Here is a 27,816-nt window from a genome sequence, read left to right on the forward strand (position 1 = left end):
AAAATATTCTTTAAAACTAGGTAGAAAACTAGAGAAACTTGGCTAATTGACATTGCTCATAGTTACAGCTCCTAGCCTCTATGATGGTAAAATAAGAAATATTGTAAAGAGATACACTGACAGTATGGCAGTTCTTTTTTAGTACAGTTAAGCATGAAGTCAGATTTAGCGTGGAGCCAAATTTCACGTAAATGCTTGCATTGCTTTCTTTCACATTATATTTGGTATTCTGCATAGATAGTGCTTGTACTTACTGATACTTACTAGTCAGTTGCCTAAAGTGAATTCCTTAATTGCACAAAATGTAGAGTTGTGGGTGTTGATGGATTTAAAAACATTAATTTGTATTCCAGAACCAGTGTGTCCATCATGGGTTTTGTAGGCTCTGGGTGACACTGTTGCAGATTAGCCTCCAAGGTAAACCCGAGTAGCAGAAAAATTGGGGATTAGTTTCCTGTTATATTTATTATTATTTGCTTTTGCATTTCATTTATTTGCTGATTGTTTCTCCTTTGGGTTTTACATATATACACACATATATAAAACCATTGGTGTTTTATTTTTTTGTTTCTAATGAAGGCTTTCCTTTGGTCCCGTGAATAGTCATTTGTTTCCTCTTCTGATAATTCATCATTGGTTCCATTTAAAATTCTTCAGTTATGCTTGTCAAGCTTCCCCCAGAAATGATAGCCATACACCAGCCATTTAAAATTGGGTGGTTTTGCTTACCTCTTGTGATCTAGAGATCTTTAAGGTTCCTTGCCAGAAATATTCTTTATTCTTACATGTTCTGAAATAGAAATAGTATGTTATTTATTTGGGTTTTTTTTTTTTTTTGAAAAGTAGATGAGAATGGAAATCTGATGTTTATTTCTAAGGTCATTGAATTCAGTCCAGTAATTTGAGTTGGTTGCATATCATTTCCTTGGGGTAATGGGGAAAACTGTGACACTGGTACAAAGTTTTAATGTTCTGGAAAGATTTGTCTTGCCCTTAAGGAAATTATACTAACTGGAATTTCTTTCAAACTATTCAGTACTTTAGTTGCATTTTTCATTATTAAAATTGACATTCACTTGTATTAAGTAGCCACAAAAAAAGTGAGACTTTGCAGTGAATTTTGATCTCAAGCTTTTTATCACCCTTGGGCTTTCATGTGCAAACTTGAAAACAGAATGTGTATAAGTATTGCCCTAGCTTGAGATTCTGATGGTGGAAGTTTGCTGATCGGCTGTCAGTACTATATCCTCGAGACCCATCTTCAAAGTGTGCGACACTCTTAAAACAGCTGAAAAACATTAATGTGTAGTTATGCTCACTTTATCTTTTATTGTTGTGCAATGTTTGAGTGAAAGGATATTATTCATCCTGATACCAAATTTCCAAAACTGATACTTTGATTATTTTTTTTTTTTTAGATGATGGAGAAAAAAGTTAATTGTCCTACTTTGCTAAGTTTGACTTAAGACCTATCACATTTCTGACCTTTTTGGTCACAGTACTGCTGTCACTAGAATGCTAGCAATTCAGAATGTGCAAGGAGTAACCTAAATATTCCAGTAAAATAGTTTGAACTGCTGCAGGCAGTAATTACATCAGACATGAGATCACAGTTTTTATTTGTGATAGAGAATGATAACGGCTTCCTGTGGTGTTAGTAGATTGCAACATTAATAGATATTCATCTTTAAATTTTTTTTTGTCTTTAAACATTTCATTGAACATTGGCTTCTGTTAGCATGAATGCATATACTGCACTGTGATCATCTCTATTGTAGATAGAAACTACTTTTAAAGCAGGGTAGTCTTTATAGCATATCATCAGTGAAATGTTACTTTAATTTTATTTCATTGTATAGGGAGGACAGAATACTAGGAAAGCATTGTAAGATGGAATAGTATAAAATTGCTTGCTTAAAACTCTGGAAATCACTTCCTATAATATTTAATTAATACAGTTATTATTTAAGCTATACGTTCTTACCAGGACAGTTTCCTTTGTTCTGATAATTTAGTTGCTTCCACAGATTTGTTGGCCATTTTTCACTCAAACAAAATACAGCTTTATGGAGTGACACATTTGGGATTGTTTTGGCAATGGGGCAGTTTTGTTACATTTAAAAAGAATAAGTTGCCTCTTTTAGTTTGAAAAAGTGTTTTTTAAGTAAACGTTAGTTCATCAGATCTAAGGTGCCATTAATTGTAAGATGTACCATTCAAAAATTTAAAAATGCTTCCAGTATGACATGTCAGTGACTATAAGATGCATTCGTAATTCAGGAATGTCAAAATGTAAAACGGGTCTTAGAATCAAAGAAATATGGTATTTCTTTGGTATGTGTATATATGGAATATATAAGTGTGTATATATATATCTATTCCATATATATATATTCCCTTATTAATGATTTAGGAAAATTTTTGACTTTTTGTCATTGTATATATTTTAGATGGGCACAACATTTAGTGAAGAAAAATTAACATTCAATTAAAAATAACTGTTATACCTTATGTGCCTTCATCATTATTATTGGGTGCTATGTTTATAAAATGTTTTAAGGGCTTTTAACTCTTTCAAAGAAAAGCATTAACATATTACTCTTTAAATGTAGGAGAGGAGAGCAAGTGTATGTTCATTTTTAAGATAGGCAAATTAAAATTATGTAAGCAATCTTAAATACTACAGTGTGGCAGAGAATTATAAATGTTTCCTTAATTGATGATGCTGTGGTTTTATAGGAAACATTTTAAACCATAAGTAGGCTCTAAATAATTTAGAAAAAGTCAGGTTACTCCATTTTTTAATGGGAGATTTAAAAATAAGATACCTTGATGCAAACTTTCTGAAACTAGAATTTAAAATTAATGGCCCAGATTGTTTTCTTTGGGGGCATACTTTAAAGAGAGGGCATGGGTATTGAAAGCTATTTGAAATGCACTTTCTCTCAGGTTTCTTAGGAAATGTGTGACAAATTCACCTGTGGAGCTCTTTGAAAATATGGGGTTGAGGGGTGGTCACTGCAGACTTATTAATGCAGAATCTCCTGGGGAGATAGATATTTATACACATACACAAAGACACACACACACCTTCCATGTATTACCACTTTAGATATGTTAAAATCTGTAAATATTTAATGTACCATACACTTGAGATTTTTAAGGTTTTTTTTTTAATAAAATAGTGATACAGAGTTTTTACTATTTCAATAAAGTAATGTATCACTTAATGTATCACTTAAAGTATCACTTAATTGTGGTAATTGGTATTGGCGGATGAATAAAAAAGTCCATCATCACAGATGTTTTACGTTCAAGTTAATCTAAAAATGAATTATTATAGCAAGAAAGGGATGGAAGGAAGTACATAGGAGATGGTTTCATAAAAGTATTTTGACTCAACTGAAACCTTGTTATAGGATACCTCTATATACCATGTAATTAAATGCTTTGATTATAGAAAGTGCCCCTTTGGAACAAAACTGCAAGTCTTACCAGGGATTAGGAGAAAGGTTTCTAGTAGGACTACTTAGATGTGGGTTGCACATCAGAAGCTAATGTGATCAGTGCTTTGTTTCGGCATGAGCTTTGCTCATTTTTCTTCCTTCTGCTTCATTCTCTTTGACCAGGAGGCTCCTTGCCTCATATGGACACTTAGAATCACTCTGCCTTGTTCTGGTCAAAATGCAGAACAAATATTCCAAGTAATTTATAAAAAATACATGTAGGGTGTCAAAGAGGGTGAAATGGTGCTAATGGGCTAACTTTATTTTTTTTTAGGGGGGCTAACTGTAGATTGTATGAGAACCATTAGATGCTTCAGGCAGTAGGATGACCTACTGTCTGAGAAGCTGAGAACCCAGTAGGTGGTAGAGTGCGCACTTGGAACTTGTGACCTTGGGCCCTTAGTTTAGTGAGAATAGAGGAGTTCGTTTCATGAGCATATTGAACTTACACAGCAGTGGCAGCATGTAGAACTTGGTTGGCCTGTGATGTCTGTCCTTGCTATCACTCTTTCGTCTTATTTTTTCTGCCTTTCTCAGAATTCGCATCCTTCTCATAGCACCTCCCATCCTCCTTTTTAACCCATCATTCCAAGCAGAGACCATCAGTTTGGATTTGTCTGTTGAAAGCAGTTTGCTGCTCCTTTGCTTAGTGATTTCTAAGGTCGTTTCCAGCATTTAAATACCTTGAGTCATTAAGTTTTGTCTTCTGTAAAAGACCAGCTGAGGAAGCAGGCTGGACAGAGAGAAAGGCTAATAATATTGGAATACTTTGAAGAGAACACAATTCTTACTACCTTTGGGTTTTTGTAACTGGCTTTAACATTTCTAGATGTCTGTCTTTGGCCAAGTGATTGCATCTCTCTCTCAGCATCATTTCTTAACAGCTAGCCTGCAGGCTGTCTTGGGTTTTTTTTTTTTTTTTCCCAGTTGATAGTATTAGCTAATATTTAATAGACATACACCATGTGAGAAGAACCGGGGTGATTTTATTAGCGTCATAATGTAATCCTCAGTGACAGTCCTATGAGGTATATAAAGTGCCAGACACATGCGGCAGAGGCTCACCAACTATTAGTTCCTCTTCTCTTTAGAAAAGGCAAATAAATTTGGTGCAGAAGAATGTTAACTTGAACAGCCCTACCAGGCTTATCCTTCAATACGGAAAGGCTGCAGGGAAACACTCAGCTGGTGTTTTCATTGTTCCAGTGTCTGTGGCACTTTATTCTCTTCCAGTGGCTGAATGTCCACTTCAGCTTCGTTTGCTTAGATTCTGCTTTCAGGATTTGTTTTTTTCCTGAAGTGGCACCACAGCATAATATTGTTAACTTTTAAGTAACTTGCTACTCCAGAGGCAGGTTTGTATTGCATTGATATTTAAGATTTCTTTTTGAAAGGACCTTTTCCCGCAAATTAAATAAAATTTCAGAACTCTTTTATTCTTGAAAATGTTTTAATACATGTAAAGCAGAACCAGTGATAGGTTGCAAATTTATATTTTAGGTTGTGGCTTTGGCAGCTTCTTTCTGAACTGTGCCAGTTATACACTGTGTATTTAGCCAAAACTTAGTACTCAGTTTTCTTGTGTATAAAACTCCTATATTAGGAATATTTTGTGACTTGAAATAAATGAAATAGGTAAAGTTAGCATTACACATATATAGTAAGCATTCAGTGTTAGTCTTTTATTCACTTGAATTCACGTAGTCTAGAGGTTAGCTGTTGTCTTTGGTAGCAGTGGATAATTTGCAGTTATTTTACTTTCTTAGAATATATAACCTGATTCTAGGTTTTCTTCAAGTCACTAAATCATTTAGATTCTTTTGAGGTTTAACCCACAGCATGTCATGGTGCTGGTCTTTGGTGACTTTTCCACAGTCTTGGCACATATGATTCTAAACATTGCAACCATATTACTGCCTGATGCACACATCAGGGGAACGTGCTTACCATATCTGTGAATTAGTCTTCTGTTTCTACTAATCTTGCCAAAGTTAATTACCATTTTGCTTATGTTATTATTTGAAATAAAAAGTTCTTGCTTTTGAACAATTGATTTTTAGTGACATGAGTCTTGTGTTTATTCCTGAAGTCGAGTCAGTTTGCACATTAGTAAGGATATTAGTAAAATCAGAAGACTTGTACTAAAAAATAAAATAATCTTTGAAAGTATGAAAGATAACTTATGTAAGAATTGTTCTTTCCTTCTCTGGTGATTGAAACTGCTTTGAGTTTTTTAGATAGGCGAGGATAGCATTTACCATCTTATAAAACTCTGAGATAATCACATCACATAGCACTGGTCATACCCACAGTAAAGATTTAGAGATTTCTAAGTAGTGAAGGAGAAGGGGACGACAGAGGATGAGATGGCTGGATGGCATCGCTGACTCGATGGACGTGAGTCTGAGTGAACTCTGGGAGTTGGTGATGGACAGGGAGGCCTGGCATGCTGTGATTCATGGGGTCGCAAAGAGTCTGACACGACTGAGCGACTGAACTGAACTGAAGTAGTGAAGCTATTGGGGCTTCATGTAGGAAAGTGTTTTTTTTGTAGAATGTATTTAACAATATATGAATTAAAGCCTTTTTTATTTTTTTTAAATCATATTACTTTATGCATTGTTAGCCAAATAGTCTGTTGACCATATGTTAAAACTCCTTCTCATTACAGGGAGAAGGGTTTGAGAGTGGAGAGAGAAAAATTTTAGCCTCTGTGTCATGGACATTCTGAATCATTTATCTTCAGAAACATACCATTCTGTAGGAGCCATTTCCCTTCTTTACAAATAAGCAAACTGAAGTCCACAGTCACACAGCTTTTGATTTGTACAGGTATTTGAACTCAGGTTTTTGCTGACCAGGCAAAGCTGTGCTTTACTTTAAAAGATACTCTTGGACGTGTGCTGAGTCACTTTAGTTGTGTCCAACTCTTCACGATGCTATGGACTGTAGCCCCCCAGGCTCCTCTGTCCATGAGATTCTCCAGGCAAGAATACTGGAGTGGGTTGCCATGCCCTCCTCCGGAGGACCTTACCGACCCAGGGATCAAACCAACGTTACGTCAGCTGCATTGCAGGTGGATTCTTTAGCACTAGCGCCACAGATTTTAATTTTAACACATGGTCTGTATAATTCATAGAGCTGCTGTAACAACATACCAAAAAGTAAGTGACTTAGAACAACAGAAATGAAATCTCTTACAGTTCTAGAGGCTAAAGTCTGAAATCTAGCTGTTGGCAGCGCCGTGCTTTCTCTGAACACTCTAGAGGAGAGCCTCTCTTGTCTCTTCCAAATTGCGGAAGTTCTCAGCAGTCCTCGTTATTCTCAGCTTGCAGACGCATCACTTCAGTCTCTGCCTCTGTCGTCAAGTTGCTGTCTTCGATCACGTGTCTTCATATCACCTTGCTGTTATGTCTGTCTGTAAATTTTCTTCTTAAATTAGATACTGGTTATATTGGATTAGGGGCCCACCCTACTGCAGCATGACCTCTTCTTAACTAATGATATATATAATGACTCTGTTTCCAAATGAGGTCCCATTCTGAGGTACTGGAAGTTGGAACTTATACATTTTTGGAGGACACATTTCGTTAACAGCCTATGACTGAATTCTGTAACTATTTAAGATCTAAGTAAATAGATGTTGGTGGCTCAGACGGTAAAGTATCTTCCTGCAACGCAGGAAACCCAGGTTCGACCCCTGGGTTGGGAAGATCCCCTGGAGAAGGGAATGCTACCCACTCCAGTTTTCTTGCCTGGAGAATTCCATGGACAGAGGAGCCTGGCAGGCTATAGTCCTTGACGTCCCAAAGAGTTGGGAAATGACTGAGCGACTGACACATCCACTTTCAAATAGACATTGAATACTTTAAAACATACTTACGGAAAATGGTCATATTTTAGAGTGATGAAACACATCTTTATGGAATTTCATTGTTAATATGATAGACACATTGTTAAATATGATAGCCTAGCTTTTTAGGTGAATTTGTAATACCCATAATTTTATGTTTTTTAGTCATATTTGAACTAACAAAGAAAATCCAATAATATTAACATTATATAGCAAAGCATCTCCTGCAATTTTTTCTTGCACTTAAAATGATTCATGGCTGACTTTTAAATATGAAGTTTCTTTAGACTTTATTAAATATAGCTCACTGAAAATATGCAGTGTGTTTTCTTTTTTATAGTATGTTAGCATTTTTTGTTTTGTCCAGATTTTCTGTTAAGTAATAATGACTGTCATTTTGCTATTTCAGTGGCTTGTTAGAAATAGCTTTCTCATTTACCAAATAAGTTAACAATTTGATATTTTCATTTAGTAGTATAACCTTAATATATTTCTCTTTTTTTTTTCATACAGTTATTCAGCAAAATCTTTGAAAAACAGCTTTGTAGCTGACTGAATCCAAGTTGTCTGAATATATAGGTCTTTACTAAATAGGTCTTTTAACAGTGTTCCCTGTGACTTGTGGAAACTTGAATGGGCAATTCTCCTGATTTTCATTTGAAGAGCCCCAAAGCACTTAGAACAAACACTGCCTGGCTTGTAGAGTACATTGGTGTTGGCTGTTGTTATAATTGTTCAAAATGGCTGAGACTTTGTGCATGTTAAGTTGCTTCAGTCATGTCTGACTCTGCAGCCCTATGGACTGTAGCCTGCCAGGCTCCTCTGTCCGTGGGATTCTTCATTACAAGAATACTGGAGTGGGTTGCCATTTCCTCCTCCAGGGGATCCGCTCAACCCAGGGAATCAAATCTGTCTCTTACCTCTCCTGCTTTGGAAAGCAGGATCTTTACCACTAGCGCCACCTGAGAAGCCCAGTAGAGACTCTGGGGGCATGCAAATCAGTGGTGTATATTAATTGCAGATAATTAAGGGATAATTTATGCAGATTTTATATTACAACCCCATATCAGGGAGGGTATGGATGAAGTTACAAGTTCTTGTAGTTTTAACGCTCCAGAGTTTTCCTGCCTCTAAAGCTTACTTAGTTATTCGAGCTGTATTTGTATTTCTGGGCCAGTCTTGAAACACAGAAAGTCTGATTCGCTAGGCCAGTGGCAAGCCTGCTGGCCCACCTGACTTACCAGTCAGGAAGGGATGGCAGTGATCTAAGAACAGTTAGAAAGCTTCCTTTCTTTGGTTGTTCGGTTGCTAAGTTCATGTGTGGCTCTGTGACCCCACAGACTGCAGTACACTAGGCCTCTCCGCCCTTCCCTATCTCCCAGAGTTTGCCCAAATTCATGTCCGTTGAGTAGGTGATGCTGTCTAACCATCTCATCCTCTGCTGCCCTCTTCTTTTGCCTTGAGTCTTTCCCAGCATCAAAGTCTGTTCCAGTGAGTCAACTCTTTGCATCAGGTGGCCAAAGTAATGGAGCTTCATTTTCAGCATCTTTTGTTGATTGTCTAAATATGGGAAGGAATGCAGAGACCAGTGAGAAACAAATAGGCTAGAGTAGCTTGGGGTAAGGTCCTCTTTGCCCATCAATACACACAACAGTATCTTCGAGCTATTCAGCAGATACTGAAACCCCTTCCAGGTGGGAGAAGTTAACAATGGTATGCTACCCACAAGCATGTAGAGCCCAGGCCAGTTGGACCTATGTCCAGATAATAACAATTCAGTGGCTAAAAAGTGTTCCTAATTTTCTTACTCAATGAAGTAGAAACTCAAGTTTTAAGAGTAGATATTTCTTCATGAGACTTGAAAAAGGCTGATTAAGGTGAAAAAAAAATTTACACTTTTCCCATGAATGTATTCATACTAAAAAAAGTGTTGAGAATTCCTTGGCTGTCCAGTGGTTAAGACTGTGCTTTCACTGCTGAGGGCAAGGGTTCAATCCCTGGTTGGACAAGTAAGATCCCACAAGCCACACCATTCAGCCATTCGACCAAAAAAAAAAGTTGTTAATTGCAGAAATAAACGAGTTAACTTTTTAAAAATTGTGTCTGACTCAATCCATTATACAGGGAAACCACATTTAGAAAAATGATTTGAAAACATTTCTATTAGACCTCTGTATAATACTGAGAATTTGAAAAACATGTTTAGAGTTATTTTATCCCAAATGAAGTCTGTCAAATAAAATTTGAGATCTCAGATTATCTATTTGAGAGAAAGAAGTGAGGTTATTTTGTGCATTCATAGCAACCAGTTTAGGAAGACACAGTAGGGATCTTGGTTTCATTGGAAATCATGAAATGCCACCATAGCCATAGTTACCTGTACTTCCAAATGTAAAGCAGTAATTTAATTTCTCATCAGAGCTTTTAAAAAAAAAAAAGCTAGACTCTTAAGAGGATAATGTAAAATTTAATTGTTACCTTGATATAGAAAGCTTAACTTGGAATGCAGCAACCCCTTCATCTGCGTTACAGCTGCACTCTTTCTTTGCCACACGCTACACACATACAGATCTAGGGCTCAAAGAGGTGTAAGGACAAAGTGTAATGGTCACCAGGTTCACAGGTCAAAGCCTTGTAATTTGAGCTGTGTGTTAAATGCTCTTCAGAACATGACGTTTATACTCTGAGCAAATAGAATCAGTAGTGTACGTTTTAATTAATGGTAGATGAAGAGTGATTTCTAAACTAGTATCAATGTTCAAAGGGCCAGAGAAGGGCTTCCTTCACACCAGTATTTTTCATTTAACTGATAGTAAAAGTAGGGTATGTGGGAATGTTTATGGATGAAGCAAGAATTCTGATTGATGGGGGATTCGGCTGAGAAGCTATGGGAATAAAGGCACTGACTAGCCTTTGGATCTCATGAACCTCCAGGTGTGATTATTCTAACTCTCCAAGGACTGTAGAGTAGGGTATGGCCTTGACTGTTTCTAAAGCACTAAATATCAGATGGAAATGATTTTAAGAGTATATGGTGGTGGTTTAGTCGCCAAGTCCTGTCTGACTCTTGTGATCCCGTGGACTGTAGCCTGTCAGCCTCCTCTTGTCTATGGGATTCTCCAGATAAGAATACTGGAGTGGGTTGCCATTTACTTCTCCAATTAAGAGTATGCTGCTGCTACTGCTAAGTCACTTCAGTCGTGTCCGACCCTGTGCGACCCCATAGACGGCAGCCCACCAGGCTCCCCCATCCCTGGGATTCTCCAGGCAAGAACACTGGAGTGGCTTGCCATTGCCTTCTCCAATGCGTGAAAGTGAAGTTGCTCAGTTGTGTCCCACCCTCCGCAACCCCATGGACTGCAGCCTACCAGGCTCCTCCGTCCATTGGATTTTCCAGGCAAGAGTACTGGAGTGGGGTGCCATTGGAAGTAGTATAACCAGGTCTTGAAAACAGTCAGGACATCTAAGTCGAGAGAGTTGAATAAGGCTGACATTTTGTGATGAGTTATTAAACCCTTTCAAGCTGTGAGTTTCTAAATTTCTACAAAGGAATACTTTGCTACTTTTCCCTTTGTTCCTAAAAGTTTAGGTAGCTCTGTATTCCTTTTTGTAGCTCTAGTGGTTGGTGGTCTGGTGGAAAAAGAAAGTGAGTTATTGACTTCTTACTCCTTGTTGGGATTGTTGTCAGATACCTACTTTGGCACCTTAAACAAAGCACGTCTTCTGGCTGGACGTGGTGGAGCCAAGTTGATTTTTAACAGTCATTTTTTTTTCCACTGCTGAATGAATAGTCTTACTTTGCTTTTGTTTCTGTCTTGACTGTTTACAGTTTTAACATTGGGAAATGGTTTCTAATAATCTAATACAGCTTACAGTCTTAACACACATAAATATATGCACATGCATATGTGTATGTATCAGACACCTTCTCAAAGAACCTTTTTTAGCAAGCCTCCTTGTAGATTTTCTTTCCTTTCAGGAATCAAAACCAGTCTCTCTCTTTCTGCTTTGAGTCTCACATCTGCTTATCAAACTTATAGTTCCTAGGAATTAGATCTTTAAAGCTGGATACATCCTCATCAGCTTTAACCCAGTCTTGAAAAAAAAAGACTCCTTTAATTGCCCCAAGAAGAGGAAATTAATACGTGTGTGTGTGTGTGTGTGTGTGTGTGTGTGTGCGCGCGCGCATGCGTGCTTAGTCGCTCAGTCGTGTCCAACCCTTTGGGATCCGGTGGACTGTAGCCCATCAGGCTCCTCTGTCCATAGGATTTTACTCAATACTACATGTATTCTCAGAACAAGAGTGAACAAGAGAACTACCTTTAATTTTTAAAGCAGTAATATTTCTGATAGCTGGCTTAAGAACAAAAAGCAATAACTTTAAATGATTTTTGAGTTAATGATTCATCTTCTGGTTTATTATAACTTAATCAGTTCAGTTCAGTCGCTCGGTTGTGTCCGACTCTGCGACCCCATGAACTGCAGCACGTCAGGCCTCCCTGTCCATCACCAACTCCTGGAGTTCACTGAAACTCAAGTCCATCGAGTTGGTGATGCCATCCAGCCATCTCATCCATCCTCTGTCCCCTTCTCCTCCTGCCCCCAATCCCTCCTCGCATCAGAGTCTTTTCCAGTGAGTCAGCTCTTTGCACAAGGTGGCCAAAGTATTGGAGTTTCCACTTTAGCATCAGTCCTTCCAAAGAACACCCAGGACTGATCTCCTTTAGAATGGACTGGTTGGATCTCCTTGCAGTCCAAGGGACTCTCTGAGTGAGTGAGTGAAGTCGCTCAGTCGTGTCCAACTCTTTGCGGACACGACTAAAATTATCAGCACTGTCCACCGCTCTCTGTACCATCAGTACTGTGGTTCACTTTGTGGATTTTCTCCAGCTTCTTTGGATTCGCTGGTTCCAAATAATGCCAAAAGTTAATTGAGACCAAACGACTTCAGAGAGAAGACAGAGGAGTGAGAGGAATACAGCAGTGGGCACGCACGTGCCCCTTCTTGGCCTTCTGATTTGTTTGGTATTCATTGTTCTGCCAAAAAGAAACCTTTTATTTTTCTTCTTTGTGCATTTTTTGAAGGCTATTCTATGGCTGTTCTTTAGGATGTTGTAACTTGGGAACCACCATTCTGAACTCTTTTTTATCAACCTGATAAATTCAAAGTAAAATACATGATTTCATTGAGCCATTGGTGCATAGCATGGATTGATAGGAATAAGGACAGTATGTTTGACTCATCATGTATTCAGAGTTAGCATTTGAAACCCAAGCAGTAGACCTCTTGGGGTGATGATAAACATGCAAAAACCCCAGACATGTATGTGGTTTTAGAATCTAGCCCAGGAAAGAGAACTTTACAGGTGCTCCTGCACACAGACTGATGTACACCCTTTGCATGCTGAGTCGCTTCAGTTGTCTGTGACTCTGCAACCATGGGGACTGTAGCCCGCCAGGCTCCGCTGTCCATGGGATTCTCCAGGCAAGAATACTGGAGTGGGGTGCCATGCCCTCCTCCAGGGGATCTTCCCCACCCAGGGATTGAAGACGCATCTCTTGTGTCTCCTGCGTTGGCAGGCGGGTTCTTTACCACCACCACGCCCTGGGACCCTCTTTAACATTACAACTTATCCTAGTAGATGAGAATTGGTAGTGTTTTCAGTGGTTCTTTCCACACCCCTCTGCTGTAAGCATTTTACAATCTGGAATTCACTTCTGTTAATTTTGATTGATTGCTGAGGACTTAGCAGCCTTCTTGCTTCTTGCTTTCTTGTATTCTTCTGATCTTAAAGCTTTCATTGTTAATTAAAAATCTGTGAGGCCCGCAGGAGCAGGACTTGACGTATTTTAGGGTGCCTTTTTCCTATAACTTGCACAATAGAAAGAACTCTGAGTCTGGGGAAAGTTAGTGTTGTAATCCTCATCAGTGACAGAACTTGGTACCCTGCCCTGTATTGGTGCTCTGATCTAATCTAGAGCAAGGTTAAAAAGTATGGAAGGTGTACCAGCATTTTCTTTCTTTCCTCAAAAGACACACATTTTTTACAGGTACGACTATGACAGATACCGTTAATCTATCCAGGGAGTCTTTCCTGCTAAGCCATGAGTTTTCCAGCTCTCTCAGCAGCCACTACTAGTCATGGTTATTAGCGTTAGAACTGAAACCACTTCGCTGTGGCACTGAAATATTTTAACTTTGAAAACTATGTGCCTAACTGGAATAGTTACCCCAGGGTCCTCTCAGTTTGCCGTGTGCAATTTTTAGTTCTTAAGGTGACATTGCATGATGTTATTTTCTATTGATTAACACTGTTCAGATATTACTCTGTTTGGTGCCTCATTTGAGATACAGTCACATCTTGTATCATTTAGTCAATTAGCTGTTCTGTTCCTGAATTTTAAGTAGCTTACAACAAAAATAATACTTAGATAAGATTATTGACTCTCTTGAATCTTAAAGTGTATAGTGAAGTTTTATCTGCTTAATGTTCCTCCTGAAATAATTATTGATACAGTAGCTTGCAGCAATAAATAGATGATAAGGGTTGTTGTTTCATCAATAGCTGAGTTGTGAGCCAGGTATTGAAACCCTTAGATTTGTTAAATATAATTGAATTATTTATATCTAGGCTTTTTTTTTAACTGTACTTACATTGCCGTTCTCAATTCTTAACACCTCTCAGCATGTTTCCAGATGATGTGCACTTTTCATTTGTATTTGGAGAAATAAAAATATAATCTGACAGCTTTAGAGATAACCCTGATTGCTGTATGAACATGTTTGCCTCCAGTAAATTTTTTTGCTCACTTGGCTGTAGGCTTATGTACCATTTGTAGTCAGGTTTTGGGTGAAGTGCATGGGCTTTTCCATATGTTAACGCCCATTATCAGAGCTTATCATACAGAGACCTCAGATGTGCAGAAGGTGAAAGTGTTGGTCGCTCAGTCGTGTCCAGCTCTTTGCAATCCCATGGGCTGTAGCCCGCCAGGCTTCTCTGTCCATGGAATCTCCAGGCAAGAGCACTGAAGTGGGTTGCCATGCTGGGCTCCCTGATCTGTTTACCTTTCCCTGGCCCCCTATCTGATGTCTGCCATAAACACCATGTGTTTTAGCAATTTGATGTAATCTACAGTTCCTCGAGAGCGCTTTACAGCTTGTCTTGCTGTTCCTTCTGCCTGAGTAGGAATGCTCATCTTCTCCACTCTGCAGACTCCTTTTTATCTCCAAGTCTCTGTACAAGGGCCACAGCTTCAGTCTTTTCTGCTTCCCCTGGGAAAGTAGCCCTTCTCTTCCGTAAGAGCTGAGATCAGATCTTATTTATCCTCCTAGTGAATTGCCGCCTCATAATACACATTCAGTAAAAACTTTGTTGAAAGAATAAGTGAACATTGAAAAGAAGTTAGAGTCAAAAAAAAAAAAATCATCACTGAAATCTGTAGTGAAATCAGTTCTCAGCTATACAAAGCCTTAGACCTGCAACTGCAGTAACACTCTTGGAAGCTTGATAGAAACTCAGAATCCCTACTGACCAGCAGGTTCCCTCCCAGACCTGCTTACTCATCACTTCCTCAGGTGATCTGTAGTAATTGTAAAATTTAAGAAATAGGATTCTAGGTCATTTTTTCCCCAACATATGTGAGATTTCCTATGTTCAAATGGAATATATATATATACATATACATACACATATATGTATGTGTGTGCACGCTCAATCATGTCCGACTCTTTGGGATACCATGGGCTGTATCCCACCAGGCTCCTTTGTCCATGGAATTCTCCAGGCAAGAATACTGGAATGAATTGCCATTCCCATCTCCAGGGGATCTTCCTGACCCAGGATTCCCGGATCTCCTGCATTGGAGGCAGATTCTTTACCATCTGAGCCACCAGGAAAGACTATATATATATAAATCTTGGGATGAGGGTGGGCCTATGGATCTATGGATTTGGATCAATTCCTGGATTACTTTCGGCCCTTTCTGATTGGGGAGGGGTAGGTCCCAAAGTTTATCTTGGCCTCACTTTACCTTGTAGATACTGGCAATGTGCCCCATAAGGAATGGATGTAATAAACTATGAAAGGCTTAAAAAAGAAAAGTCATTGGTAAATGAGATGAAAAGATTGAAAACTATCAAGGCTTTATTATTTAAATGTTACTATAAGCAGTGTGACTCTGTTCTAAGATAAGCATACAAAGGTGAATGGTGTTAAATAACACAGTTTTTGTGTAATAGGATTTCAGTTGTATTAAATTTTTTATAGCATGATTTCCAAAAGTTTGGGGAAATCTGATAGTTTTGAATAATGGTTCTAAAAAGAAACACCATGAAGTCTCAAAGCTAGATGTCTTGACCAGACATCTAAATTTCCGAGTTTCTTTGCCAGATTCTTTGAAACTGTTTTCAAAACTTTACATGCTGAGATTTAAATTTGATTCTATTCAGAGCCCTCATCTGTGGATTTGAAGGAGGCTGTCTAAAATTTTTAGAAGTCAAGTGTAGATTTCTTTGGAAGTTCATTTTCCCTCATTGTCCTCCTCCTTCATTATAAATAACCCCAGTCTGTCTCACTTTTTTAAAGTTTCCAGAATATTAGTGATGTGGCCCCCTTTTATGGCATGTTGCCTCTCGTTCAACATCTGCACTGTCCAGCAAGGGAGTGCTTAGTCATATGTGGCTATTTAAATTACTAAAAATTTTTAAATTCTGGCCAGTCACACCACCTACACTTAAAAATGTCCAGTAACCACATGTGGTTGTGGCTCCCAATTGGACAGCCAGAAAGTTCTGTTTTGTAGCACTATTCTAAAAAATGGTGATTGCTGATCATAGTGGACCCAAAAAGTTGGCTCTTTACCTGAGCAATTTTTTTTTATTCAAAATACTCTTCTCTCTACTGTATTATTTAAAAAAAAAGAAGAATAACACCTATTACCTTTGGTTATTTTCCATTAAAGAGTTATATGCTTGAACAATTTTAAGGTTTTATTTCCTTGAAGTTTTAAAAGAAAATTTTTAGACATCTTTCAAATGCTATTTCTGATAACAGACAACAACGTTGCATTAAATTAAATATATGCAGTATTCATTTAGAGTTTTCATACTGCAACTAGGGCTTTCCAGGTGGTGCTAGTGGTAGAGAATCTGCCTGCCAGTGTAGGAGGTGCTGCAGACGTGAGTTCGATTCCTGGGTCTGGAATATCCTCTGGAGAAGGAAATGGCAACCCACTCTAGTATTCTTGTCTGGGGAATCCCATGGACAGAGGAGCCTGGCAGGCTGCAGTCCATGGCGTCGCAAAGATTTGGACACAACTGAGCATGCACACATGTACCCTTTCCTTTATTATTATGGCGGACACATCAACAGATCTGCTGTGATTTTGAATAAACCAGCCAAAATAACAAAAAGGGCTAAAAAGCTTCTCACTGACTGCTTCTGGCAAATTTACAGTGAATAGAAGTAGTCAGTTAAACAAACATTCCAGATTGATCTGCCAAGAATCAACCCATAAATCATCCCAGAAATTTCCACATGAGTGCTTATAAGGCTCTTCCCTTTTTTAAAAAAGTTCTGGAGCCCCCAAAATGATATTTGCTGACTTGTTTCTAAAAAAACAAATTGGATTTATAGATATGTAAATAAATGCCGAGTTCATGTTCATAGTATGAAATCGATTATTACTATCGTTGCCCCATTCTGTCTACTGTATAATTCCTGATATGAAGCCATATTCTCTAGAATATGGAGAGAGAGCAACTGTAAGTAGTAAATGTAGTTGTAGGACTTATTCTGAGAGATTGGGAATCAGATAAGAATTGAAGAGAAAGTAAATAATCCCCTGTCCCCTGTTGTTTAGTCGATAAGTCATGTCCAACTTCTTTGTGACCCCATGGACTGTAGCCCGCCAGGCTTCTCTGTCCATGGGATTTTCCAGGCAAAAATACTGAAGTGGGTTTGCTGTTTTCCTTCTCCAGGGGATCTTCCCCAACCCAGGGATGGAACCCTTGTCTCCTGCATTGGCAGGCAGATTCTTTACTGTCTGAGCCACCAGGGAAGCCCCTTAATGCTTTTGAAAACAGCTTGAATGAAGATCATTGGCTGTATTTTTAAAACATGGCAAAATTTAGAAGGTTATGACTTTTACCCATGATAGCGGACAGAGGTGGCAGTTTTTTTAAAAAAATACATGTGTAGCTGACCCTTGAACAAAAAAAAGGGGTTTCCATACAGTCAAAGGTTTGTGTGTAACCTGTAATAGGCTCCCCGTGTTTGCAGTTCCACACTGGTGGATTCAACCAACTTCAGATCACATAGTACTGTAGTTATCTATTATTGCAAGAAATCTGTGTATAAATAGACCCGCGCCGTTCAAGGGTCAACTCTAGTTGCTTCCATATAAAAAATTTGTATATAATTCTCATAGTGTTTATACTTTCTACATCTCCACAGAAGTGCAGTAAACTAGAGTTCAAAGAGAGTCAAGAAGGGCAAGTTATTTCATCTCTCAATCTAAGTTCTTTTATGTAAAACAGCCAATTAGTTGAATGCCAATTGAATCTGCCGTGGGTGTTTACTTTGAGGTCCTAAAACGTAATGCTTGGTACTAATACAGGCTACAATATGGTTGAATCTGGAAAATACCCCATGAGTGCTCAATTGCTCAGTTGTGTCTGACTCTCTGTGACCCCACGGACTATAGCCCACCGGGCTCCTCTCCATGGGATTTTCCCAGGCAAGAATACTGGAGTGGGTTGCCATTTCCTCCTCCAGGGGATCTTCCCAGCCCAGGGATATTACTGTGTCTCTTGCATTTCCTGCATTGGCAGGCGATTCTTTACCACCGAGCCAGCTGGGAAACCCCTTAGAAAATATTATGCTTAAGTAAAAGAAGTCAGATGCAAAAGACCACACAGTGTATTATTTATTCATGTGAAGTGGCCAGAGCAGGCTAATCAGTAGAAACAGAAAGTGGATTAGTAGTTACTGGTGGCTGAGGGGGAATGGAGGGTGACTACAGGTGGGTTCTAGTTTATTTTTGGAATGATGAAAATGTTCTAAAATTAGATAATGGTGATGGTTGCACAGCTTTGTGAATATGCTTCAGAGTACTGAATTGCCCACTTAAAAGGGTGAGCTTTATAGTCTGTGAATTATACCTCAGTAAGAAAACAAAAATCTGAAATGCATGTAAAGCTCATTAGCAGGACCTGAAACAGTAAACTCTCTAAAGAGTACCTGCTACTGTTACTAGGAACCATTTGTGAATTTGAAGAAAATGCAGGAAATCTAGCAGGTATAACACTTAGCATTTTATTTTACTCCTGAAACATTTATAGGTGACTTAACCATTCAGTGGTGTATTTTAATTTTTTTGGTCAGCAGTAATAGTATGTATAATGTGAAGAAGGTTTTTGCTAACACTAGATTCCAATTTCAGATGTTGTAACAATAGGAAAAAATTCCACATTTTACTATTATTATTTCAATAGTTTTCTTAGTATAAAAATAAATGTCATTAAAATGGTAAAATTTAATATTCTGTGTATTTTACCACAATTCAAAAGATGATAAATACCAAGCCTAATAATGATTTTTTATCCTTAGATAGTCTCCACTTGCCATGTTTATAGACCTATTCTTTTTATTAATTCAAAAAAAGATAATCATAGAGATAAAAATCTTTAATGATGACAGATGGTATGTATCCTCAGTTTTGAAACTGTAAAACCAAAATCATTAACAGCTAACATCTCATGATTATGTGTGCCAGGTACTGAATAGGGTACACAGGAAGTAAACTCCTTACTTAAATTCATCTCAAAATATTAGTATGATTAAAAAGAGCCAGTGCTTTTGGTTTTGGGTGGGGTGAGGAGGGCGCGCATAATGCCTTAACTTCTCATATTAGTTGTAGTGTCAGCGTCAGTAACTTTTACAAGTAGAAAACTCTGACTTTCAGAGGAGAAGTATAAAACTTCATGAAATGCCAGAAATGGGGAAAAATCATTTTTGTTTTACAACTCACCTAAGAGGGAATTGAGGACAAAGACAGTTGACTGAGTGAAGCTGTAGTGCCTACAAATAGTGCTTGAAATAGTTACTCAGATATTTGTGTGATGATTTGCAGGTATTCCTTTAGGTATAATTTTATCATAAATAAAAACATGAAGTTGTGGTAGCTATTATCCTTTCGATTATATTACTAGCATTTTGTTTGAGTGGGAGTTGAGCAAGTTGGGTTGGAGATAGTGAGAAATTCTTTCCGGGTTACTGCATTGAAGGGACTTGGAAAGTTATTAGGGGACGGAAGGGTGTGGAACTCTACAGAGCAGCTGTAGTAGGTGCTTCACTATTTGGTGAAGGTGTTTGACATGCTGCAGCTTCAGAAAAGGGAAGCGGTGGAGGCTGAAGTCACGGTAGTCAACTGTTCAGAGGTTGATAAGACGTAGGATCACCCCATGAGTCAGGTGACTTATGGTTGGGTTGCTTAAGTGAGACTAGGTTACATAGAATCTTTAGCTTCAGCAGCTGAGAGGTTCATATTTCATCACTTAGGTTGTGGGGAACCACTTAGCATAGGTTCTCAAACTGAAAAATGTTTTGATGAAGTGTTTCAGGAGAGGTTGATTTCGGTAGTTGCGTAGCGAAGGTGAATGGTAGTGGACAGACCTGAAGAGTCACTCTGCAGCGCCTAGTGTGGGTGGTGGTCACTTCTTTGTGACACAGAAATCTGGTCCCAGCAGAATTTTAAGTGGGTTGTCACCTTTCTTTGTTTCACTTTTTCCTTTCATGACAATTTGCTATTATTCATTAAGTTGGTAATTAAAAAATTTACTTTTGTTAAGTGAATGTTTTAAACAGAGCTTTCTTTGTCAAATTTTCATTGGACAAGGCTAATAAAATGGTAGGGAATTCATACATTTGGACAGGGCTCACTGCTCAATGGAGTCACAGTAAAGAAGGGACCACATGTCACTTTTTAAGGTCAGTGTTTCTCAAAATGTGGACCAAGGGTAACCTGAATTAGAATACCACAAGGCTTATTCAAAATGCAAACCAGCTCCTCCCAAGACCTAGAGGAGCTAAAAGCTTTGGGAACAGGTAGAGGGAACCTGCCTTTTTAACCAGCAATCCAGGTATACTAAAGGCATAACTAAATTTTGAGAACCACAGATTAAAGAATTGTTACTTTTTATGGAATTATTCTAGCAGGTAGTCATCTTAGATTTCATTTCCTTCAGATCAGTTTCTGTCTTACTTGAACACTTCTCAGTAGACCAGGTTATGTGTGGCATGTTTCTCTCAGCTGGAAGCTAAAGGAACATTAAATAATCTAATCTGGGGGACACAGTTTTGCAGTTTTTCCTAGAGTATAAGCAAGTTTTTGTTGCGTAGTAAAGCTAACAGTTCCCCCTTGGAAGGAGTGACTGCTAGCGACGTAAGCAGCCTGTCTGGTGTTGCTGGTGTCTGGTTTGTCAAAGCTCGTTAAATCAAATTCCTTTTCTATAATAATGTCAGTGTTACCAGTGTTTGGAGTTGAATGATTCCTATTCTACCTGTTAGACTGTTTATTTCAAAAGTGAAAAAGCAAAAGTGTTAGTGTCTTAGTTGGGTCCAACTCTTTGTGATCCCATGGACTGTAGCCCACCAGGGTCCTCTGTCCATGAGATTCTCCTGGCAAAAATACTAGAGTGGGTACTATTCCCTTCTCCAGGGTATCTTCCCTACCCAGAGATTGAACTCATTCTCTGTAATTATTAGGTTCCAACTTAGAGTGTGTTACAGTAACCACTGAATATGTATTCTTCAGTTCAGTTGCTCAGTTGTGTCCAACTCTTTGCGACCCCATGAATCGCAGCACGCCAGGCCTCTCTGTCCATCACCAAGTCCTGGAGTTCACCCAAACTCATGTGCATCGAGTCGGTGATGCCATCCAGCCATCTCATCCTCAGTCGTCCCCTTCTCCTCCTGCCCCCAATCCCTCCCAGCATCAGAGTCTTTTCCAATGAGTCAACTCTTCGCATGAGGTGGCCAAAGTATTGGAGTTTCAGCTTTAGCATTAGTCCTTCCAATGAACATCCAAGACTGGTCTCCTTTAGGATGGACTGGTTGGATCTCCTTGCAGTCCAAGGGACCCTCAAGAGTCTTCTCCAGCACCATAGTTCAAAAGCATCAATTCTTTGGCACTAAGCTTTCTTCACAGTCCAACTCTCACATCCATACGTGACCACTGGAAAAACCATAGCCTTGACTAGACAGACCTTTGTTGGCAAAGTAATATCTCTGCTCTTTAATATACTGTCTAGGTTGGTCATAACTTTCCTTCCAAGGAGTAAGTGTCTTTTAATTTCATGGCTGCAATCACCATCTGCAGTGATTTTGGAGCCCCCAAATATAAAGTCTGACACTGTTTCCACTGTTTCCCCATCTATTTCCCATGAAGTGATGGGACCAGATGCCATGATCTTCGTTTTCTGAATGTTGAGCTTTAAGCCAAGTTTTTCAGTCTCCTCTTTCACTTTCATCAAGAGGCTTTTTAGTTCCTCTTCACTTTCTGCCATAAGGGTGGTGTCATCTGCATATCTGAGGTTATTGATATTTCTCCCGGTAACCTTGATTCCAGCTTGGGCTTCCTCCAGCCCAGCGTTTCTCATGATGTACTCTGCAGAGAAGTTAAATAAGCAGGGTGACAGTATACAGCCTTGACATACTCCTTGTCCTATTTGGAACCAGTCTGTTGTCCCATGTCCAGTTCTAATTGTTGCTTCTTGACCTGCATATAAGTTTCTCAAGAGGCAGGTCAGGTAGTCTGGTATTCCTCTCTCTTTCAGAATTTTCCACAGTTTCTTGTGATCCACACAGTCAAAGGCTCTGGCATAGTCAATATGTATTCTTAAATTCTAGTAATTTAAATTGCCAGAGTTGGGAAGAAAAAAAAAGGTTAAAGCAGGAATTCCAAAACATTGCCTCAGAAGTTACAGGAGTAACTGAAATTAGCTTGCTGTTTGCTGGTAAAAATTTCAACAGTTGACCTTTTTTATTGCACCTGGCTCCTCTTTACCCTTATTGAGCTCCGTTTACTATAAGTATGAATAAATCTAAACTATTATCATTTTATTACTTGACTGGAAAGCAAATTAAACACTACTTAAGAAATACTACTAAGATAAATGGATTTCTTTATGTTCATTTTTAGGTGGGTTTAGGTTTGGAACCAGAAATGTTTGTTTGTTCCCCATGAATGTAACACATAGCATGTTATTTTCCATTTTGGTTTCTGATAACATTGAAACTAAAAGATCTCTTTCTAATGTGTCCAGGCTGATAGTTATCCTTGTACTGGAACCTCTTATTTATAGTGTGAGAAGGAAGGAAGCAATTTATTTACTTATATTCTAATTAACCTGCGAAGTCTGAGAGCAGTATTTTAAGAAGATAGGTATATCTTCTTAAATATAGCAATCATGTGCTTTGCATTTTGGGTGGATCAGTTGTCATCTAAGATGCAAGCGTGCGTCCTGTCTTGTTTCCTGAGGGAAGCATCTTCACAAGGCAGATTTGTCCCGGACTGCCCCCACCCCCACCCAAACACACACCTTTCTTCTCTGTGTCTCCTATAATAATTTTTAATTTGGATTGTTTTCTGCTAGCTAAAAATATGTTCTTAAAAGTAGGAAAAGGGGTTTTGTAGTTAAGTGTTTTGGAAGTCTGTCATAATGCCCATTCATTCAAACTTGATAGTAGAGACTTACACTGTTGTAGTTTGCAGCTTAGTTGTGTATTTAAATGAAGAGTAGGAAGCTAACCAGGTCCATGAAGGTGAGTGTGAGAGCTTCCGCATTAAAGGGCTAATCAGTCAGTTTCCCTCGAGAAGGGAATGGCAACCCAGTCCAGTAGTCTTGCCTGGAGAGTCCCATGGACAGAGGAGCCTGGCGGGCTACACCCCATGGGATCGCAAATTGTTGAACACAACTGAGCAACTGACACACACAGTCAGTTTCAACCAGAAGGAAGGCTTTTGAAATTCCAATCAGTTGTCAAAAAAAAAGTGCTCAAGACACAGTGTTGCTGCTGCTAAGTCGCTTCAGTTGTGTCTGCCTCTGTGCGATCCCATAGATGGCAGCCCACCAGGCTCCCCCGTCCCTGGGATTCTCCAGGCAAGAATACTGCAGTGGGTTGCATGTCCTTCTCCAATGCATGAAAGTGAAAAGGGAAAGTGAAGTCACCTAGTTGTGTCCGACTCTTAGCAACCCCATGGACTGCAGCCTACACAGGGTTACTATACAGTTTAAAAAAAAAAAAAAAATATATATATATATAAAATCGCTATAGCAAAAATTAATTTTCAGTTTTTCCAAAGATCTTTTGATTTTTAAATCTGCTGTGAGGTTACGTTGTACTATTAGTTATTAAGATAGAGGAACTATTCCCTGCTCAGAAATGAAGATGTCTCCATTTCAATTTGGTGCTAGAGCAAGAGAGCTCTTAGCTGAATATAAAATATTTTAAACTCTTTAAAAGATAAATCTTCATTTCTTCAGGACTGTCAGGTCATTTGACTGTTTATATGGCGCTGGTATACCCCTTTGGGTCATACCATCGTTTCTAATTTAAAGTTGTTTTTTTTTTTAATTTGAGAGGACTTAGTTTGGAGAGTTATTAACATTCCTCTCATTTTGTAAGCTTCAGCAGAATTTTGTCATTGCCAGATGAACTGATGTTGAATTTTGACTCTAATAAATACTCATGAGGAGCAGATTTTTTAATCATTCGGTGATAAGCTTTGCCAGAAGTTGAAGAATGTTACTGCTTTAGTCTCCAGAAATGATAAATCTAAAGTGGGCAAGTGAACTGACTGTCAAAATCAGAGCCACAAAAACACCTGCACTGTAAACTTACTCTCATGCTGACAGAATTGACTGTTTTTTAAGGTCAGTAAGGACTCAGTGGCAGGTTTGCTTTTGCTTCCATTGCGCGCGTGATTTTCGTACAGCTTCTAAGGGGCATGCACGCACATACACAGGGACACTGAGAATTTACTGTTAAATACATAGTTAGCCTCAGGTGATGTAAAATCAGTGAAGTTTGCCTTTTCCTAGCTTTCTCTTTTTTTTGCTTTCCTCTATTGATTTTTAAATTAATCTAACCCTGAACCTTTCAAGAATTAAAAAAAAAGAAGTTACTCTTCACGCCCCCCCTCCCCCCCAGTGACTTGTCAGTGTCGCAAGCACATCTTTATACAGAGCAAGTCTCCCTTGGCTAAGATGAATGACTAATGAATGATCAGCAGCTCACAAGTTCAGACTGCAGTTGCTGGTGATCAACAGACCTGCTTCATTCTCTCTCCGTGCACAGACAAGGGAGCATAAAGTATCCTGTAGCCACAAGTCTACCCAAGTTTTGTTTTCTTCCTCCTGGTTGCTTTCTCCGTTTAATCTCTACCTATTGTGTGTGTGCGCTAAGTCGTGTCTGACTCTTTGCGACCCCATGGATGGTAGCCCACCAGGCTCCTCTATCCACTTTGTTTTCTTCCTCCTGGTTGCTTTCTCCGTTTAATCTCTACCTATTGTGTGTGTGCGCTAAGTCGTGTCTGACTCTTTGTGTCCCCATGGACGGTAGCCCACCAGGCTCCTCTATCCATGGGATTTTCCAGGCAAGAATACTGGAGTGAGTTGCATTTCCTCCTCAGAGGGATCTTGCTGACCCAGGAATCAAACCTGCGTTTCCTGTATCTGCTGCATTGAAGGCAGATTCTCTACATGTTGAGCCATCAGGGAAGCTCAAATCTCTACCTGTACTTAGTTAGTAAATTAAAAATTTATATTGTGAAATTTCATACTAGGTAACATTGTTGCTTTTGTTGTTGCTTGTTTGTTTTGTTTTGTTTTGTTTTTTTTTCCTTCCTACAGTATTTTCAAAAAGCAAAGGAGGAAATGATCTCTCAGTTATGGCATCTTGGAGCCTTCAAATTTGACATACATTTAAAAGCAGTGTTTGGTGTTTCTGAATTGTGGTCGTTTTCAAAACCATTTTTACTGCCTTCTTAGTCCCCGTAGAGAATTCTGTCCCAGAGGTAGAATTTGTCACGGAATTTATCGCAAGGAATTATGCAAATTCTTCATGCTGTGTTGTTGTGTTGTTTACGGTTCTGAAGTGTTTGCAGCAAAAGCTTCCTCAGGGTGAGGAGTATGGAGCACTGCTCACAACTAATTCTTGGAGTGTTAACATTTGGAGCAAGATGTTGAATAAAGCAAACAAACAAGAAAAACTTGTGAGGATAACTGTGGAAATAGGAAATATTTTATAAACCATTATAACCAGGTGGCTCAGAGGTCAAAGTGTCTGCCTGCAATGTGGGAGACCTGGGTTCGATCCCTGAGTAAGGAAGATCCCCTGGAGAAGGAAATGGCAACCCATTCCAGTACTCTTGCCTGGACAATTCCATGGACGGAGGAGGCTGGTGGGCTACAGTCCACGGGGTCGCAAAGAGTCGGACATAACACTCCCACACTCAGTAACTCTCATGTAAAGGTTTATTTCCTTTTAGGAATACTGGTACATTACCCAATTGGGTTATTGGATTTTTTTGTTTTTGGTTTTGGTTTTTAATTTGACATTAGTTTACATAGATGAATGAATTTATCAGAATATTCATTTGACAAAAAAGTTATGTATTATATGTCGTTTTTTTTTTTATTGTTGTGAAGATCTCTCACACTCCTGTTTTCACACAGTTCCTCACAGAACTGTGGTTGGGCTTTTGTCATTCAAAATAGTATTTATTTTATTATTTTTTTCTATTTTTTGAATACTGCATCTTTATCATGAAAAATTCAACAAGTACTAAAGCATGTGAAATGGAAAATGCAAAATTAGTCAGCTAGCCAGTTGTACGTATCTTTCCAGACACTTCAGGGCAGGAAAGCATATCATTCTCTTGAACACATCCTTAATACTCCAGTTTAGCTACCTGCAATTTAATTAACCAGTCTTCTGAGGAACGCTGCAGCCATCTCCTGTTTTCCTGTTAGTCTCAGCAGAGTTTTAAATGACCTTTCAGTCCTTTACTGAGGAATATTTCAGTCGTTTCCTGTATCTCTCTTTTACACACGGTTTTGGTAGAGTTTTAAATGACTGTATTGCTTTTGGGGACATACTATTTTAGAGTACTGTAAAGACTGGAGTATTTACACAGAATTTTGTGACGTAGTGTTTACGATTTTGAAAACCATGAATTCTTTCCGTGAATTAGAGCTACCTTTTAGGAAACTGCTTTCTGTAGTGTCATTTGCTATCCTGATATGAGTTAGCATTGTCCTGTAGGCGGAGAGCGGAGACTCTGACAGACTCACGATGGGTTTTCACTTCCCGCTTAGTCTTTCTCTACTAAAAATGACGTGTCTGTTCAGTCTGTAATTTCAGGCGTCCATTCAGTATTTGATTCCAGGGCATATTTTCTGGGTATGATTGGTTGAATAGGAGGAGAATTACATGGTAGGAATTGCTTGAACAACTGTGTATGTGGACAGATGTTGGTCCAGAAGCGTAATTTCCCCAATCTAATCTCCCCAAAAAGAGAGGCTGCAGCAGCAGCCTTTTCAAGTGGCTGCAGGTACTGCTGTATGTGGTGGGGCTGTGGAGTTCCACAAAAGTCTTAGATAGCTTTTGAGGGTAAACTTCATATTTAAAGACCAAATTATTTAAAATATGTCTTTATAATTGTAAGTAGCAATGCTGTTTTCCTACTGACTGCTAGTTCCTTAAAGCAAGAATAGTGCCGTGAGTGCGTTAGTCCCCCAGTTGTGTCCGACTGTTTGTAACCCCATGGACTATAGCCCACCAAGCCCCTCTGTCCATGGAATTCTCCAGGAAAGAATACTGGAGTGGGTTGTTGTTCCTTTCTCCAGTGGATCTTCCCGACCCAGGGATCAAACCAGGGTCTCCTGCATTGCAGGCAGAGTCTTGACCATCTGAGCCACCAGGAAGCCCAAATAGCGCCATATTCACCTTGTTATTCTTGATTGTGCCTTACATGGGGCACAACAAATACTGCTGATCAGTTAATAGGTTCAGTTCAGTTCAGTTGCTCAGTCGTGTCCGACTCTGCAACCCCATGAATCGCAGCATGCCAGGCCTCCCTGTCCATCATCACCATCTCCCGAAGTTCACTCAGACTCACGTCTATCGAGTCGGTGATGCCATCCAGCCATCTCATCCTCTGTCGTCCCCTTTTCCTCCTGCCCCCAATCCCTCCCAGCTTCAGAGTCTTTTCCAACGAGTCAGCTCTTCGCATGAGGTGGCTAAAGTACTGGAGTTTCAGCCTTAGCATCATTCCTTCCAAAGAACACCCAGGGCTGATCTTTAGAATGGACTGGTTGGATCTCCTTGCAGTCCAAGGGACTCTCAAGAGTCTTCTCCAACACCACAAGTAGAAATAATGAAAAGGAAGTAT

At 39.1% G+C, this 27,816-nt stretch overlaps 1 protein-coding gene across 3 annotated transcripts in view; it reads left to right on the top strand.

Annotated features, from left to right (window-relative positions):
- SCAF8 (SR-related CTD associated factor 8) overlaps positions 1-27,816 on the top strand; it is a 220,816-nt gene that overhangs the window by 90,897 nt on the left and 102,103 nt on the right. The gene's annotated exons all lie outside the window — the stretch shown is intronic.

This window comes from Ovis canadensis, chromosome 8 (genome assembly GCF_042477335.2).
Source record: "Ovis canadensis isolate MfBH-ARS-UI-01 breed Bighorn chromosome 8, ARS-UI_OviCan_v2, whole genome shotgun sequence".
Lineage (NCBI taxonomy): Eukaryota > Metazoa > Chordata > Mammalia > Artiodactyla > Bovidae > Ovis > Ovis canadensis.